This window comes from Pristis pectinata, chromosome 5 (genome assembly GCF_009764475.1).
Source record: "Pristis pectinata isolate sPriPec2 chromosome 5, sPriPec2.1.pri, whole genome shotgun sequence".
Taxonomy (NCBI): domain Eukaryota; kingdom Metazoa; phylum Chordata; class Chondrichthyes; order Rhinopristiformes; family Pristidae; genus Pristis; species Pristis pectinata.
This window is the reverse complement of record NC_067409.1, coordinates 56,237,136-56,249,034: the sequence shown is the minus strand read 5'-3', so window position 1 is coordinate 56,249,034 and position 11,899 is coordinate 56,237,136. Positions and strand designations below refer to the sequence as shown.

The 11,899-nt window shown below is 39.7% G+C and overlaps 1 long non-coding RNA gene across 1 annotated transcript; it reads right to left on the bottom strand.

Annotated features, from left to right (window-relative positions):
- Positions 1–402: 402 nt before the first annotated feature.
- On the bottom strand, positions 403–10,159 carry LOC127570681 (uncharacterized). The gene is made up of 3 exons (XR_007956378.1): positions 9,909–10,159; positions 8,279–8,370; positions 403–1,117 (listed from the first exon to the last, which is right to left on the bottom strand). It is a non-coding gene; the product is annotated as an uncharacterized LOC127570681 (long non-coding RNA).
- Between the last annotated feature and the right edge of the window lie 1,740 nt (positions 10,160–11,899).

Below are 11,899 nucleotides of genomic sequence, written 5' to 3'. Positions count from 1 at the left end.
AAAGCAGAGCCCTGTTAGAGCTGCATGTTACTGGATTTTTTTTCCCCTTTCCCAGCTGGCAGCTCCCCTCTCTACACAATATTGCTGATGTTTCCATGGTGCTGAAATGTCGCAATTTTATCCAAGTTACACACCATTAATAGGTAACCAAAAGCAGTAACCAGGGAAGACAGGCAAACAGAAGAGCAAATACATTCTGCAACAGTCTGTCTTACCATTTTACCAACAAACGCATAAAATGATTAATATCCAGGTGCATGGGCAGAACAAATTATGGGACAATATGCCAAGGGATAATGTCAATTACTCGTTAGTTTTATTCCAATGAAAGATTCAATTATCGATGTATGTTTTCTTAATTAGCTTCATGCCATAAATGGCTAAAATGTTAGACAAAAACAATTTAGTGAAACATCAATACTGGTCTCTCAGTCAGGCGGCTGTTATTATTTAGGGTTTTAGCTGTCATTTGAAAGCGGAGATCTTGGAAAAGAATAAATAACCTTGGTAGTTAATCAAGGGGAAGTGTTCAGTGTTTAGTGACACCAAAGAGCGAGACATGTGCAACTTTATTTCTTGTATTCCCTTATATTTCTCTTTAATTTAACCCAGACTAAAACGTTGCCTTCCCAAAATCATAAACAAGAAGCCCACCCAGTTTAATCACGCCTTTCGTCCTCCCTCGCAGCATTTCAGCACATAGCTGGGATATTTGTCCAGTGATTTAGTGCTTTTCTAATGGACTGTGCTGCTTTTCCTGGCTTCAATCTATTTGGACTTAACTAATCTAAAATGAAAAATGAAGTCCTAGCAGAAATCATTTCGGCCTTCTTCGTGGAGTAAAAGTAATCATCCACACCATAAAACATAAGTGTAGTTGGGTTACTTAAGGGTTGACACCATTCGTCGCTATTCCTAAAAAGGCGTCGGATTAAATTAGATCGGAAGAAAACCTTCCCAATCTCCAAATTCTGCCAAAGCCTTTGATCCATATCGGCTTCAATTCGTCCCCGGTCATAAAAGGGGAAGGCTGGTGTTGGCGCCGCCTCCGCTTCTTGTGAGAATGTCTGGTTCGAGGTCTATTGCGGGTACGGCTGCCTGCGCCTTCCTGCGGAACCTGCAAAAGGACGGCGAAGGAAGACTGAGCTCATTGGCCTCTTTCTTACAAATCTCTGTTTGCAATCAGCGATATTTTATTTCACATCGTTAACTGATGATTATGCATCTATATGTAGAAATATCTGAGTGTACTTATATAGTTGAGACAAACTATTTTAACAGCAAAACTGTAATTATGAAATTAATCCAACATTTACAAACGCCTACCACCCACTCCCCGCCCAAAGCCAATATATGGCAGAATAGAGGCTCTTCCGATTTAATTTAATCCTGACTTGAAGTCCGACCAAATAAATATTCGGTACAGGCGTTAGGAACAAGCCGGGGGTTATCGATGGAAAACAAAACAAAATACTGTCAAAAGTTATAAACTTCCCATATAAATTATGATGTTTCATCAGGTTAGACATCGAGATATTATTGACGTCTCTGAGGGCAGCTATATGAATTTAAGTCAACTACTTAATATGGTAGGAATTGGAGGCGCCAATGTACTTTCCCCAAGCCAACAGTATTAAGAAGAAAATTGCAACTGTAGAGTTATTGAAAGACTTTGAGAAGTGAATTTGTATCAGGTTAAGTTCCCTCACATTCCAGGCGATTGGCTTTGGTATATGAGGGCACTTTGCTCCCCAGCGCACCATCGCCAGAGGACGTGATATGGCCAAATAAACATGACTTGGTCCAGCAAGGGTTTCTTCTGATAAATAATAGGAATTCCGAGGAGGTATACTTTCAGCACAAATCGGTACCAAGGGAGGCCCACGCATAAAGTTGTGTAGTGATTGTGATAAACATAGACATGCTGAAATAAAACGGGAGGTAAGACGGAGTTAACGTTTCAGCACGATCACACTTTCTTCGTCTCTAGAGGCTGCCTGGCCTACCGAGTATTTACAGCATGTTTGTTTTTGCTCCAAAGGTCTAGCAATCGCAACACTTTGCTTTTAGGTCAGACCAATTATCCTTTCGAGAATCACGAATTGAGAAGTTAAGAAAAAAGATGTATCGTTCTTTTTCGAAGAAAAACTCCTCGAAGCAGTACTGGGGGAAAAACTGCGGATAATTCCGCTTTGAAAACAGAATTTTAACAACTTGCCAAGTTCTACGTTTCACCAATTAAATAACTGCAGGAATTTACTTTCTGGTACAGGCAAAACATCCAAGAGAATAGATAACGCGTTTAAATGTAGCCAGAAAAAATGCTGGAGGATTGAACTGTGCCGGTGCTGCTTTTGACATTGGGTATATGACTACCAAAAGCACATGCCTCGGTTCTGTTGTTGATCGCCCCGCTGAGGTATAACTCTTAAACTGGCAACCACTATAATCCCTGGAACCTCGGTTGTCAATAAACGGGCGCTTCCAATTCGCGGTCCATTTAAATTCTGCCCGCTAAGTTCTTTAAACTGTCCGAAGCTTCTCAACAGCACTGAAGCTAAAACCGTTTCTCCAATAAATACATTCTTACTTTGTTCTCCCTGCATTTTTAATATATTCGTGCAACTGATTTGGCGAAAGTATACCAATAATGCAAATTAAAATGATTGACTTTTCCCGAACCCGACCCCATATTCTTCAGAAATGAAAATCTATCCATTGGAGTGCAATCTTCTTTCTAGTACCAATGCATCATTACTGGTTTAGCGGCCATTGCCAGAAAACGCGGCTTTGTTTAAGAGCTGCGCTGTAGCCCGGCAGTGTCTGATTAGGGAGGAATAAGACCCCGTGGTATTGTACATATGAATGCCAAATCGTTCCAGTTCGCGCTGCCGGGCTGGTGATAAGCGGGGGCGTTTAAGAATCGCAGTCAGGGTCCGGAGAGAGGTCAGTCACATCTTGCAGGCAACACCAGCGGCAGGAGACAAGAAAGCTTCAACCACAGCTTTCAGTCAGTCATTCATTCAGATCAGTCTCTCAGAGAGCGAGACCCTGTTGGATTGAAACTAGGATTCTGAAGAGGAAGAGGGGAGGGAGGGAGAGAGAGAGATAGGAATATTGCCAATGTTAAGACTGAAATGACGGGAACCTCGCGGATCATCGGATTTCAGCTACCCTATCTTCATTCTGTGAAGGAACATTTACATCAGGTGCGCTTTCTCATCTGTGGAGAGGAGCGAGGGAGAGAAAGATGCGGCTTTAATAATAGCCTTTATTCGATTTGAGAGCTGTCATCTCAACTCAGCACATCTTCAGAGCAAGCATCTCATAGGTATTGATTCTTCATTTTTTTATATATAAGTTTCTTGCTGCAATTAAGCAAAATGGTGATTAGAGGGAATCACTGTCTCGGCGTCTGTTGCCAGCCTCGGTTAGATTATGATGATTCATAAGGTTCATTTCTACTGCCGGACCTAAAGGAGCAAAACCCGACTGAAATGAGGGAAATTACTTGGTACAAAGCGGAAACATGAGCTGACTCGTAAACCTAGCATAACACTCGTAATTGGGAAATATCTGCTGATTTCGGGTTTAACAGAGATAAAGACAGCAGAGCAAAACAACTCGGGAATCCCTTAGCCCAGTTCCTGAAAGATAAGTGAGCCGAACCATACACCTAAAAGATTTATATCTTACAAACACCCATTATCTGTTAGTTCTCGATCTGTGCTGGGGAGTACTAGGGGATATTGGATGATCGGCGCAGTATCTGAAATGGAAGCCACTTTGGTCTATGCAGGATATCAGAAACGCAGTTCGAACAAACATTTTGTTTTGCTGGGATATCAGGTCCGTGCATATCACAGCGGCCGCCTCTGTTAAATATTTACTTCCAAAGAATGAAGTTATATCAGGGTGTACGCTCAACTATTTACCAGTAATACTTGGACAATATCGCAGTATATCGCTGCTCCATTCACTATCAGCCAGTGTCTAACTAAAAGAAGTAGATTTTCTAAAGCCGCGTTGTCCATAAGGGAAAGATCATTTACGTAATGAAAATTATGGGGATGTGAGGGAGAATATTGTTTTATGAAACTAAATAAGATCTGACGGCGAGCAGACAGAATGTTGAATACTGCCTTCAGAGTGGAAACTTTGCAAACTACAAAATTAGATTTGTATTTTTAGTTAAAAGTAACATCTATATGCCCCTTCCTTTATCTTGGCTAAACCCGATCTCAGTTCAACATTGACTGAAGTGTAAAGGGTTTTGCCTTGTCCATGCAATTCCAATCATTTTTTTTGCAAAATAACATTTAATCAATGTGATTACATGCTGCTTCCCGCGAAGGACCACAAGCTGTTCTTTTAACACACGCTGGACAATTAAGGGCAAAACGAGCTGTTAAATGATTTGACATTTTAAATCCCGCACATTCGAAGTAAACATATAACTGCGGATACAAACCTTCATTCAGTCTGTCTTACAAAGTTCCCTTTCCTTCAGATAACTACAGATAAACATTTGTCAAATTCTTGATAGTACACAGCTTGAGAAATGCGAACTGCAGGTGAAGTGAAAAGTCACCCCTCAGCCATGGTTGTAGTTTATTTTTCAGTTTCGCATTTTGATACACACACTTCAACAGCTAGGTCTAAGTTAAATAAATTGCAGCGATTCTGATTTTGCCATTACAAAAAAAAAGTACCGTTTATAGATTGAGTGTAAGAATGCAGCAGGTCCCCGAATCCCCGGTAAAGGGAACGATGAATGCACAATGCCAGTCTTGGATAGTGGGATCTGCCTTGGCAGACAGATGCCCATCCAAGTGGTAAATGACTCAACGAAAGAACTTCAGCAGTACCAAGCGCGAAGAACTGCGATCAACTAAGCTCATCCGCATGTTATGGTTCGGTGGAAATATACCAATGATCGCTTGGATTTTATGTAGAGAGGGGAAAATCAAAGATCTCTTGGGGAAGCAGTGTCGAGACTTCGAAAGATAACACAGTTCGTCCCCTTATTTTCAGTCTAGTTTACAAATAACTCACATCTGTATATTTATCTTTCACTCCACTTGACGCCGGTTTATCGCTCCGGATTTGATTGGATTCTGTTGATTGCACCGATACGTATACTTCTGCGTTTTGTTTCTATCGGGCGAAAATTTTCAGTGACCTGCTTAATTAACATACATTTCTAAAAGTATTAGGCCGCAGAAAAATTAGGACAGGCAGAAGGAAAAAATCGGAGACTTGATGTAAAAAAGTGATAAATAAGAATGTGGACATACTCGAAACTGAACGTTTAGATTTTATCTGGCAGTTATAACTAGATGCCTCTGGGCATTTGCTTCGGTTTTATGTCCAGAGGCCCAAGGCATTGTAAACACCAAGGGAGGGTGGTTGATGTTGTCAGATGGAAATACATAGACCAGATGATTATTGACTCTGTCCCATTCAAGAACAATATGTCTACAACAGGAAGTCACCTCACATTCTGCCACACACACCCCCAGGCTACTTTAATGAAAGGCTTTGAAAACTTTGCTCCATTGGGATCGAGTAACTGAGCAGCATACTTTCTCTGGCGAATCTGCTTTCTGTGGGTATGTTAGGAATTGTTACTTGCTTTGAATTCACAGTCATATTACCTGCCGACAACTTGTTCTAAGTCCACAGGTTCAATTATTAAATACCTCCTCTAGTTTAACATATTTTACATAACATTCTCTCTCAGATTGAGCCAAATATAAGCCTTTTCTCTCAGTAAAAGGCAAAGATTTTGTATTTATAAAACACCTTTCGTATCCTCAGCGAATCCTGATTCCTGCAACTTCAGATGAATAAGTTTTATGACAATCATTACTATATTGGGGAATGCGCATTCCCCCATACAAGTTGGCACAAACAGTAATGAAACAAATATTCTCTTTTGCTGATATTGGGCGAGGGATTAACTTCTGGGTGGATTCAAGGGGAACTTCTCTGCACATTCAAAAAGTGCCACATAATCTATTACGCCCATCTGAGTAGCCAAAGGAGGTGTCTATTTATCATCTCTTCCAAAGGAAGGTGGGGCTGGGGAAGGGAGGAGGTAGGCTAAAGCAGAGGATAAAACTTGTCATTGGCAGGAGAGAAAATTGAGCAGTCATTTTAAGCCAAGCCTATTTTCTTTTTCATGGGGGCAATTTTTATTTCAGAATATTGGACAGAGAGACTGGGAACAATTGAGCTATTTGCAAAGAATGCTTCAGCTATAAAGCCATTCAGTCCCAGCTGAACAAGCATTTGTACTTGGCCTGTACATCTGCCCCTTAAAATAGCACATCTGTGTTGTGTAAGGAAGTTAGCAACAAATGGACATTCTCCTTGAAAAGAAAGATAAGGTTGGTTTTAAGTTAGTGTTCTGTGAAGTATTCACTGATTGAACCAGACAGTTCTTCCAGTATTCCAAAACAGTGGTTATTTAAATTATCTTTGATGGGGATCCCTTTCAAATATTAATGCTCACTCAGAGACTCCCCATATTAATTCCCAAATGCAATATTAACTTAGTGAAGGAACTGAGATGCTTTCACAGTAATATGTAAGGGTTACAGTGTCAATCAGTGTTATGTTTAATATTATATCCATTACTCAATCTACTTTCTACAACTACTGAATGTAATCTTCTTCTATCCACCGTATCATATTTTTTCATTAAAAAAACAATTCTGTCACATTACCTTACTATTTAAGTTATTCTCATATAAACAGCCAAGATTTTAAGTCTTTTGTTCTATTTTTTACTTCTTCATAACTGGCAGTTTGCTAGTGACCATGCATTCTGCTGTGTCTTAATATTCCTTATCTTTTGAATTGTATTGAAATCAGTACCTTAAACAATTCTGTAACCTGAAATTATAATTAGTATATTACATTTTTTCTCATGTTTCCACATTTCATATTCCCTCATAACACAGAGGAAGGCTGTTTCAGCCCACTCTGAGTCTATTCCAGTTCACAAAACAATCCTATTCCCTACTAATTTTCCCTGTAACCTATTCTCCCCACAGTCCTTTCAAATATTTGTTACTTCCATCATGTTTTTTTTGGCAGGTCATCTGTCTGCAATGTTGCTTTATGAATTGGTATCTCCAAATCCTCGTGGCATAGATAATATTTCCATTAAGATCCCATTTCCTACTGCTATTATCATTTACCCAAATGCATTATCTCTTATTCACTAAAGCTGAGTTCCATCAACTAATTTAATAGCAATAAATGTGGAGTGTACATTTTGGTAGGAAGAGTGGAAATAGGCAATATAAACTAGATGGTGCAATTCTAAAAGTGGTTCAAGAGCAGAGAGATCTGGGGTTTAATGTGCATAGTTCATTGAAAATGGCAGAACAGGTTAAGGAAGTGGCTAAAAACAAAGCACACAGGATTACAGAGTCATAGAGTTATGCAGCGCAGAAACAGGCCCTTCGGCCCAATTGGTCCATGGTGACCAAGCCCCATCAAAGCTAGTCCCATTTGCCAGTGTTTGGCCCAAAACTTTCTAAACCTTTCCAATCCATGTACTTGTCCAACTGTCTTTTAATTAGAGAGTTAGAGAGTTTAATTAGAGAAAGCACAAAAAAAACAAGGAAGTCAGGGTGAACCCATGTAAGACACCGGCTTGACCAGTTCTAAATACTACACTTTGGGGAAAAAAAGTCTTTGGGCATGATGTACAAGGGATCTACCAAGATGATTCAAGACATGAGGGGCTTTAGTTATGCAGATAGACTGGAGAAGCTGAGTAGGTTCTCCTTGGAACAGAAGAGGTTGCCAAGGATTCCATAGAGGTATTTAAAGTCATGAAGGGTACAGACTGAGTAGATAGAGAGAAGCTGTTCCTACTGGTGGAAGGGTGAAGGGAGGCAAGGGACTGAAGATTTGCTTTTATCGAGCACTGGTATGGACTCAACAAACTGAACAGCCTCCCTCTATGCTATAAACATTCTGTAATTCTGCGATATAAGGTATATTAGCATAGCAGTAGCTGTGGTAAACATGTCATTTAGAGAACAAGAGCTGTCAGACTGTTATAAAAGTCCAACTTGTTACTGGGGTCCTTTAGGAAAGGAAACTTGGTTTGACACAATGTGACTACCATCCCACATCAATCTGGCAGACTCTTAACTACTTTCTAAAGTGGTTTAACACACTGCTTGATTGTGATAAATCGTTCTTCCACTGTGATTCCTTTCACAGGTATTATGATAAAGGGTCTAAACCATATTACCTGTCTCTTTTTGAAACTCTCCACTCTCCAGTGCACGTCCATATTCAACAGAAGCAGAAAATACTGGAAACACTCAGTAGGTCAGGCAGCATCTGTGGTAAGAGAAGCAGAGTTAATATTTCAGGTTGAAGATGAAGAGTCTTTGACTACTTGAAACATTAGGTCTGTTTCTCTTTTCACATGTGTTGTCTGACCTGGTGTGTATTTTCAGCATTTTCTGTTGTTATTTTAGAGTACCCATATCTGCAATTCTTTTATTTTCATCTCCGAAGTATAATTTCTGGAGATCTATGCTCTCTTACTTCAATTCCACGTTAAGTATTCTATCATATTGTGGATCTATCTTTGACTAACATATCTAAAATCTGTTTTTAGAACAAAACAAATTTGTTTTGTATATAATATTTCCTATATTTCCTCTTGCTCTAAACCACTTTTAAAATCTCTGATATCTTTCTCTAAAGATTGATGCAGAGCACTGAAAACCTTGACCTTTTTTTGATCCAAGCTGGTAAACCTCTCCTTTCAAGGATCTCACCTCGTATTTAACATTCTTTTATTGACATTACTTTTAAAACATTTAATCGTTATATAAAAAATTTGACAATTTTTTCACACAGTGTCATAGTTTTCTTCATTTTGAGAAATGTAATGATAACGACCTTTAAAGTTCCACATTTCTTTTCTTGCTGCTATTTGTTTTTTGTGTTGTGATCTTTTTGATGAGATAACAAACGGAGTTGATGAGGGCATTGGGTTCGAATAGCCTGCTTCTGTTCTGTAAATTCTTTGCACTATTCTGAGGATCTGCTTATGGGAATAAAAGTCTTCTTTTCCTGAAGACCATTAGAATCTTTCAACACCCGTTATCAGATTAGCTGGAAGTAGTGGAAGAGTGCAAGACAGGGCTCATAACAGACTTTAGACAGCAAACAATGTTAACTCACTCAGAAAACAGAACGTTTCAAAAGAGCAGGGGAAATCACTCTCATAAGTGGGACTACAGCAATTGTTTCCCAATGAAAGCCGGACAATTTCTCCAGAAGGTACAAATTATGCACATTAACTCAATCTCAATCACTTACAATTTAGCCGAGGAGCCACCAGATTTCCCAACCCACTTTGAATTTGCAGGATGTATGTCAGCACCTTTGTGGACTTGCAGCTTGCTAATCAAATTAAAATGGGGCTCAATCACAAAAAATGTTTGTTTTTTTTTCTCTGCTAACAATGAGGCAATTTAATAGCTTGAACACACTGCCTGCCCAACATGTGCTACATACATACAACCCGTCTTTGGTTTTGGACTTTTGCCTCTGTCAAGTAACACAGTTGATTAGTGAAAGTCTTAGAACGTTTTACAATAGTTTAATTATCTAACATCCTTTTCAAATTATATCTTTGAACTACATAGTGTAGTTATCTCATTTAAGGGTAAATGCGTGGAAAATTTAAAAGCCGTTATATTGCATTGCTCAATCCTCATTCAGTGATTATCAATATGCAGTCCTGGTTAATCTGAGGTATTTTGAGTTAGAACTGACAATTACTTATTTCTTATACCCTATTTAAGAATAAACAGTTTGCAGTAAGTTATAAACCAACAATATGATCGAGATGAAAGACCTACCATAAAGGATAGTTCCAGTAATTTCGAAGTACAAACGATCTATCTTTCTTCTGCGGTGATTTTATATTAATTTCGTGATATGTCTGGAAGGCCCGAACTAATTCCAGGAAATGTGTCGGTTTTAAATTCCAAACTTTAATTTTATAAAAGCGAAGATGGTTTGAATCAATCGGACTATTTCAATTCTCCTTCCTTTCGGTTTCACGGCGAGAGTTTAGTAGTGAAATGAGTCATAAATATTTGGAAAGAGCATTGTGCCTGGGGCATTTTGTTTTGAAAGCAACTTTAGAGTTGATTAGATCAGGAGTGGTGGGATTGTTCCTGACGTGAAACTTGACCAGGATGCTGTGAACCAAAAGGCGGCGCTGTGAGCTTGCTCTCCAGCCGACTGAACCGAGTAAAGCGTTGCTTTGGGTGAAATTGACGAGCTCACTCTGAATCCCCAGCCCTTTCAGCGCGATGCCAGTGCAGTAAATTTCATGCTGCCACGGCTCCACCAGTTACAGCTCTTACGCTAATCAAGATAAAATTTAAAGGATTTATGGAGAGCTCGGCATTAACACTGACGAATCTTCCACAGAAAGGACGCGAGAGGGAGAAGTATTACGAATGTTGTCCATTTAATGAGTGAATGAGGTTTGCTTTTTTACTGTTGATCAGTCACTTGAATTGGTCAGAAAGTTAGAAGTACTCATTAGGATTAAAAAAAGCAAAATAGCATTATATAATTTAGTCATAATTCTTTATGTGATTGCCTATCATTCTCGAACTATTTTCATTACCTGCGATGTTGTAATCTTGGTTTTTCATTAATTTTGGAGATTTGAGACAGGATTTATTGCCCATCCCCAGCTGACTTGAGGAGGAGGAGGTGATGGTGAGCCGTTTTCTTGAACCACTGCAGTTATGTGGTCTAGGTATTCCCACAGTTCACTTTGGCATGCAGTTCCAGATCTTAATCTAGCAACAATGAATGAATTGTGTTAAATGTCCTAGTTAGGGTGTAAATTGGTAAATTTAAATTGGTAAATTGGTTTATTATTGTCACATGTACAGTGAAGAACTTTGTTTTGCATGCCATCCATACAGATCATTCCATCGCATCAGTACATTGAGGTAGTAAAAGGGAAAACAATAACAGAATGCAGAATAAAGTGTTACAGTTGCAGAGAAAGTGCAGCGCAGGCAGACAATAAGGTGCAAGGCCATAACAAGGCAGAGTGTGAGGTCAAGAATCTATCCTTATCATACTAGGGGACCATTCTACAGTCTTGTAATTGTGGGATAGAAGCTGTCCTTGAGCCTGGTGGTACGTGCTTTCAGGCTTTTGTATCTTCTGCCCATTAGGAGGCGGATGTCTGGGGTGGGTGGGGTCTTTGATTATGCTGGCTGTTTTACCGAGGCAGCGAGAAGTATAGACAGAGTCCATGGAGGGGAGGCTGGTTTGCGTGATGTGCTGAGCTGTGTCCACGACTCTCTTGAGGAAAAACTTGGAGGTGATTTCTCCTGGTCATTTGCCTGGTGAAAATCTACTTGTGCTACACCAAATATTGCCACTTCTTGTTCACACTGGTGCAGAAGGTTAGAACATATGGGATCCAGGGTGAGCTAGCCAACTGGATACATAACTGGCTTGGTGGTAGGAGGCAAAAGGTGCTAGTGGAGAGTAGTTTTTCACTTTGGAGGCCTGCGACCAGTGGTGTGTGGCAGGGATCAGTGCTTGATCCTCTGTTGTTTGTTGTATATATGTCAAGGATTTGAATGAGAACATAGATGGCATGATCATTGAGTTTGCAGATGACACCAAAATTGGTGGCATAGTGGACAGTGAAGAAGGTTGTTTAATGTTATAACAGGATCTGGATCAACTGGAAATGTGAGCAATGGAATGGCAGGTGGAATTTAATTCAGACCAGTATGAAGTGATGTATTTTGGGGAGTTAAACCAGGGCAGAACATACGTAGTGAATGGCAGGGGCTTGGGGAGAGTT